Here is a 7,451-nt window from a genome sequence, read left to right as displayed (position 1 = left end):
GCTGCTCGCGCAGCATAAAGTCTGTCAGACTGAGTGAGGCTGAGGGGCGCCTGATTTATACTTCATTGCAATCTGGTGTTGCGCACAAAATAGACATTCAATCTACAAACCCACTGAAGTCCAGGACCACAATGCACCATGAGCTAACGCTTTTTTAACTTGTAGATCGTTTTTTTTAAAGGGCCATAAATCACACAGTGCGCAGAGAGGTATTAGTCAATAATAATGAATTAAGAAGAAGATTCAAAAGTCTATTACTAAAGAAAGTGTGTAGCTGTGCCAGCCTATGTATGACTATGAATATGATTAACGACTGACTACTGCGGAGTCTGGCTGGCCTGGTCATGAGGTGGTAAACTGGTAAGTGTTGTTATAGGTGTTATAGCCTTCCCTTTGTTAGAAGAAAGAAAATAATAGCCTGAATTTACATGACTAAAGGTGTTACACTTACAGCCGCGGCACGGCGGTGCTCAGCAGCACGCAGCAGAGCAGACGCACGGATTCAAGGCAGACAGATAAAGCATTGATTGATTGACTGAATACTTTATTAGCAGTTTACATACAAGCGCAAGACAGTAGGCTACAGTTCAAAATACAAGGTCTGCTTGAGCTTGCCTTGTTCTCATACTAGAATATGATTTGTTTTGTACTACTGCTACTACTGCACAGCGCAAGTGCATGCATGGTCAGTGGCGTCTGTCGCTCACCGAACATAGCAGGTCTGCGACTGCAGTAGAACATGTTTTGGGTTTGTAACTTTGTTTAACTTTGTAGACTAGAAAAGATCTCTGCTCTGCTGATAAAATATAAATTACACGAGCAGCGGCAGCGCCGTCAGGGAGAGAGAGAGAGAGAGAGAGAGAGAATGAGAGCTACAAAGGGGATTTAACATTCTAGTGCTAAATACCTATTTCGTAGGCCTACTATAACCTATTTCGCGCAGAAGAGAACTTACTAAGTTAACATTATGTTTTCAACAACTGAACATGATTGTGATGTTTCCATTTAGAAAACTATTATAATGTCCGTTGACTCCATTCTCTCTCTCACTCGCGAGTCGCAACATGGCGCTGCCTGCGCAGTGCGCACACTAACAATCTTTTTTTTTTTTTTTTTTCCTCTCGGGTTTTGTCGGGTTTTCGGGCCTAAAATGATGAGAACTGTTCGGGCCGAGCCGGGCCTCGGGCTGGCCCAGTCGGGCCCAGTTAGAGCCGGGCTTTAATTTTCAGGCCCGTTGAGAACTCTAATACGTTCTCCCAAAATGCAACAGCACATACCACCCATTGGACCCGGGCCTTTCCCTTTGGGCTCAACCTTCTTCCAAGAGAAGGTCTCTGGACTGAATTTCCACATTTCATTGTCTTGATGACATTTATAGCCACCAAATATGTACAGCTCTCCATTGTAGGTAAAGGCTGAATGAGCTGCGCGTGTTTCTGGAAGAAGCTGTGCAGAAGGCGTGTTCAACCAGAGGTCGGTCTCTGTGTCAAACACTCTGATGCTGTGGCAATACTCCCTGTCGCCCACACCCCCAAATACAAACATCATTTTCCCAATGATGGTGGCAGAGTGAAAATCTGAAACAGGTGGTGGAGTTCCTCTGGTGTTAATTAAAGACCAGACCATTGTGCTGGTATCCAACTTGTACACGTCATTAGTGCGTCCAGTCAGCTTGGTGTATCCTCCATGGATAAACATGGCCTTCCCCAAGACACAGGCTGAGTGTCCTATTCTCGCCTCTGGAACAGTGCCAGAAACCCTTCTGGGTTTGAACCACATGTGGGCGTCCACATCAAATGCATAAAGCACATTGTAGTACTCCACTACAATGTGTACAACTCCCCGGTAGCCTCCCCAGATGTAGACTGTATCTTCTACCATCACAGCTGTGTGTCCAGAGCGCCTGGATGGAACCTCAAGGTGACCGTCTCCTCTTCCAGGGGTCACTGTTGGTAACTTCTTCCAGCATAAAGACACTGTGTTGAAGACATGGACATCAACCATCTGTTCCTTGTGGGTCCCTCCATCACAGTGGCCTCCAAAGGAATAAAGCTGGTTCCTCACTGCTACAGACGTGTGAAAGGCTAGCTTTGGTCCTCCTGCTTTGGAAACGGTCCAAGAAAACATCACCTTCTCTGCCTGTCTGTCTCGTTCTCTCCCTCGATGTGAACTGTCTGTCTGTCTGTCTGTCTGTCTGTCTGTCTGTCTGTCTGTCTGTCTGTCTGTCTGTCTGTCTGTCTGTCCTTCCGTCTCGTTCTCGTTCTCGTTCTCTCCCTCGACGTCTACTGTCACTTTCAACACAGCGCAATATCTTATATATTCTGGTGTGAACTTGAAATCACACACAACACAAACTGTTTCCATGCACGTCTTAACGACGCCAATTGTGCAGCTGTTCTTCAACATCACCCTTTGACTTGATTTAAAACCTGTTCATTCACACTTACTGTAAACTGTTGGTATATTACAGTTCTGAGTCACGTGTGAACGTGCTCCAATCTTGTGCGACGCAGAGAAGAACTCTGAGAATCTAAGCCGCAATTCACACTATGGTCCCGGGTGCGCACTCGGGAACACTTGTCGGATGTTGTGGTAGTGTGAATGATGCGTACCGTTCCCGAGAGCGGTTCGCCCAACCGTCCCCGGGACCGCATGGGGTCTCTGGACTTTTACTTAAGTACTGTACTTAAGTACAATCTTGAGGTATTTGTACTTTACTTGAGTATTTCCAATTTCCAATACTTTTACTTCTACTCCACTACATCTCAGAGGCAAAATTTTTACTTTTACTCCACTACAATTATTTGAAAACTTTAGTTACTAGTTACTTTGGAGATTTAAATTTTGATTAGAAAACATAACACTATACAGTTTGGCTATTTAAAATAGCAGATCTGCTATTTTCAATAGATTTTGTACACATTTTGAACTTGTGAAATGGCACATTCTGAGTGCTTTTACTTTTAGTACTTTAAGTACATTTTGATGCCGATACTTTTGTAGTTTTACTAAAGTACATTTTCAATTCCGTACTTTTACTTGTAATTAAGTAGTTCTAAATTGCAGTATTGGTACTTTTACTTAAGTAAAACAATTGAGTACTTTTTCCACCACTGACCGTTGAAGTGTATTCAGATACGGATCGTTCCAATGTGAATGCAGGCGTACCTAAAGAAGGAAGTGGACTGTTTTGAAGTGGTGCAACCACTTCCTTAAGTAGCTTTGTGTGTGCCTGGCTGTACAGTACAGTACAGTACAGTACAGTACAGTACAGTACAGTACAGTACAGTACAGTACAGTACAGTACAGGGACCCCATGGGGACCCCCACATGGTAACTCAGTTGGCTGGTCATTTTTCAACCGTTTCAGACGCGGGGCGGCTCGCCGGAACCGGCCCGACCCCCTGGGCGCGTTCCTGTGGGTCTGGGTGTACCGGGGACCCCCGGGGACCCCCACACGGAGTTGCACCACTTACTTCACACAGGTGTGATTTTTTATGATCGGCACTTTATTTGGGTTGTTATTGTTTAAGTATATATTGTCTCTTTATTGTTAATGCCGTTTAATGTTTGTGTTTGCACCGTTTGTTTTACATCACGCCCCTCACTTCACACAGGTGTGATTGTTTAGAGGGATTGAACATCAGAATAACCCCCACCACCCTCTGTGTTCTATGGTTGTTGTTTGTTTGGAGGTCAAAGCCGTGCTGCCTGGTGAAGGTCCTTTAGGTCAGCGGTGCTCAAGGTAGGGTCCTGGGACCCCCAAGGGGTTCTGGGGGAGGGTCCGTCCCTAGGCAGCAGTGTCGATTTCAGCGACTAAAACTATGGCGAATAATGTTCGTTGACTGCCTCTTTTCACCAACGAAAACTACATAAAAACTAAGCTATGATGACTAAAACTAAGACTAAATATATTGACTATTTCATCAACAGATACATAATAGACTAAAATGTTATAGGGGGACTGGCAGAGAAGAGATCATGCTGAAAATAGCAGATCTACAATCTCACAATATGTCCCAATCTGGTTGTCCAGAACTGCCAATCCCACCGATATGCCCATATATGGAAGGCCATACCAGAGGCATGAAAACTGTTTAAATAACTGAATTTAAAAACAAAATCACACTTGTGTGTGAAGTGAGGGGCGCCAACTGTGGCCTAACTGCTTTAAAGCAATCATTAAACGTCCATAGATTGGACCATAGATTTATAGATAAACCATAGATTAATTTGCTGCACTTTATCCAAACATGGTCAGGCATATTGTTAATCAGCACGGTTTATCAGACCCCAAATATTTTCTCCAAGCCGTCAGCGACAACATGTTACTTCTGTAAATCCATATTCTCAGGAGGAGGAATATTCTTATATTTCTCCTCCTGTGTACTCCGAGATTGTGACATTGACGAACAGCGAGGCCGCAGGGATGTCTGTTCCGTCTTCGGACAGGAGATCTACGTGACGATATCCCATTCGGATGCAATCGAACGGGAGGGTGAACTGTCCGATGAAGTTGTTGCTCATGCTCTCATAGTCCTCCACTACGAAGCGAACCAGGGCCAGCTCGGGGATGCGGACGACGAAGTCCAGAGTCTCGTTCCACACCGGGTTGAAGCCGTTGTTTTTGACGACGCCGGTCCGCCGCTGCTCCTCGTCCCGCGGCACTCCGTGGACCTCGACTCTGACCAGCGGGTTGACGATGGAGCGCTCTTTCACATTGGGAAGCCGATGTGCGCTGATCACGCGGATGGACAGGCTGAGCGGACGGTAACCCTCGAAGTCCTCCGGTCTTCCCGGATCGAAGTCGGTGCTCCAGTCTCTCATGAAGTCGGGTTTGAGGACGTAGCCGGAGCCGCCGTTCTGAGCGAAGAGCCCGTCGTTCAGGTCCATGGCGAGTCCGGCCGTCTGGAAGTTGAGCGCCACGAGCTGGCATCCCGCGTTCCACATTCCGTGCGGCCTGAAGTTCGAGGAGTCCGTTCTCATGCCCTTGGGGTAGATCCTGCTGAGGTGCTTCGAGTTGTGGCGCACGAAATGCACTCCCTCGTACCTGACGAGCTTCTTGGCCTCGTTCTCGGAGAAAGAGGACATCTGTTAGCATTCGGAGTGCTGGCGAGCGTCCTCAAAACCGTGGAAGCTGACGCTTTGACAGTACACCACCAGGTCTGACAGCTCGCTGGACAACGTAGCCATGGACACACTTTTCCATTTCTTTCTCGCTTCGCTCTCGCCGTCTCCGTCCTCGTAGGTGTCGTCGTATTCCTCCCCGTCGCTACATTCATAATCATATGATGTTGTGTCGTTCGGACCGGGCTCCAGGCGACCAACCTTCTTGCCCTTCACCAGAATCTTACCGCGGAGCTCTTGTGGCGAGGGTAGCGTATCGGGGACCCCGTCCTGTCCAGTCCACATCAGAAGCATGTCGCCCAGGAACTCGACCAGATACTGAGCAATGACGGCCTGTTGCGCCACGCTGCAGTGGTTGTCTATCGATATGATGACAGGGAAGTCTGACGCCAAGAAGGCGTACTCCGCGATCGCGTCGACGACGTCTTTGAAGGGGATCTTGGAGGTCAGGGTGTGGCCACGACGGACCACCGGATGCCCGTCGCTGCCGTCCCAGCACTCCACCTCTACGCAGCGGCAGCCGCGCTTGAAGGCCTGGATGTAGGCCTCCGTGCTGCTCGGCCCCACGAGTTGGTCCGCCACTAGGTAGGTGTTGTAGGAGGTGGAGATGAAGTAGTGGGTCAGCGGTTTGCTCATGTCCTGGCAGAGCTCCCGGTAGCGAGGCGTGAAGATGGAGCCGTCTTCCTGGGAGCACAAGTACGTCTGGAAGCCGTCTAGGGACATGACTCCCTGACACTTGTTTTCGTCGGACGGCTCGTAGCGGTGGATCAGTTCCTTGGCGCCATCCTCTGCGCCGTGCTCCACTTTCTGCTCCCGGGCGAGGAATCTATCCAGCTCCTCCAGGGTTAAAACGTCTCCGTCGTCTGAATAGTTCTGGAACACGTTCCACACCTCATCCCCCTTGGTCAGCATCCCGTAGAACTGGACAAACTCGTCGATCTCCAGGCCCGTGCTCGCCGATCTGTCCGCCATGGTGAAGAGGCGGAGGGCGTGGTCCTCGTCCATGTCGATGTTCATCATCTTGAGCAGTTTGCACATGTCCTTAAACTCTATCAGCCCGTCTGCGTTCTTGTCGGCCCTCTGATACCAGTCCAACATCCACTGGTCGTGCCTCTCCTTCTCGTCCATTGTTTCGGCCTCGTGGATCAGCGTGCGTACGCCATAGATCCAGGCCTGGGCCTCCTCCGGAGACTCGGCCACCAGGTCCAGGACCTGTCGGCGGCCCCGGAACACCAAGGTGAAGCAGAGGTCTTCGGGGAACTCTGCCGCGATGTCCGGCAACGCAAACAACTCGGACTGGTGGCCCTCCCGCACCGACTCCAACTCGGCCGCAGAGATGGCAGGATGGCTTCCTTTTCCGAAGAGGCCCTTATTGGAGCGGTACGTGATGGTCATGCTGTCGGCGAGGAGACGGAAATGCCTCTTCTTCCAGTAAGACCTCAGTTTGATCAGGTTGGATCCCGCCAACATCACCGTGAGGTCTTCATCTTCATCGTCTCGGAGAGCTGAAGCTGCAGGTAGCTTCATGACCATGCTCAGTGGCCTTGTGGTTAGAGCGTCCGCCCTGAAACTGGGAGGTCGGGGTTCGATCCCCGGCCGGGTCATACCAAAGACTGTAAAAATGGGACCCAATGCCTCCCTGCTTGACACTCAGCATCAATGGGTTGGATTGGGGGGTCAAATCTACTAATCAAATGATTCCCGAGCGCGGCACGGCTGCAGCTCACCGCTCCTTGGGTGCGGCTCACCGCTCCAAGAGATGGGTCAAATGCGGAGAACAAATTTCACTGCGGTAACGTGTGTGACAAATCGTATGACTTTGACTTTGACTTTGCTCCTGCCATTGGCTTTACACTGCTGGCAAATGACGCCCATGACCGTTAAGTACTCGGACAACGGATTCTTACGTTATATTTGTATTTATAATAGAATATATTCTAAAGTGCCCCTCAAATGGGGAAAATAATTATTTTACAATAGTGTTCCAACCTGGGCAGGGGTTTCAGGGAGAGAAGGCCATGGCTGTTGTTTACGCTTAAAACATGCCTTGAGGACACAGTGGCCTTAAAGATGGAGTGCTGTGATTTTTGTATTTTTTCCAGTTTTTCAATGGAAGTTGAGTTGTTGAGCTGCCAACTTGCGCTTTGCACACAAGTTGGCCATGAATGGCCTACTTGTGCGCGAGCAGAGCACGCAACTTATCTCACATACGTCTTTTAAACATGTTTATACATAAACACACATAGTTACGTCATCAGCCAATCCCTGGTTGGCCGAGCAACGCCGCCAACACAAGGAGGCGATCCAAAGGGTCAAAGGGACCC

General features: G+C 49.1%; 1 pseudogene across 1 annotated transcript; it reads right to left on the bottom strand.

The window, feature by feature from the left end:
• Positions 1-4,368: 4,368 nt before the first annotated feature.
• LOC306935011 (1-phosphatidylinositol 4,5-bisphosphate phosphodiesterase delta-4-like) lies at positions 4,369-6,660 on the bottom strand (annotated as a pseudogene). Its single transcript has one exon. The product of its transcript is annotated as a 1-phosphatidylinositol 4,5-bisphosphate phosphodiesterase delta-4-like (transcript).
• Positions 6,661-7,451: the final 791 nt, after the last annotated feature.

This window comes from Electrona antarctica, assembly GCF_951216825.1.
Source record: "Electrona antarctica genome assembly, chromosome: 13".
Lineage (NCBI taxonomy): Eukaryota > Metazoa > Chordata > Actinopteri > Myctophiformes > Myctophidae > Electrona > Electrona antarctica.
The sequence above is the reverse complement of the archived record's forward strand: the minus strand, read 5'-3'. Positions and strand labels throughout refer to the sequence as shown.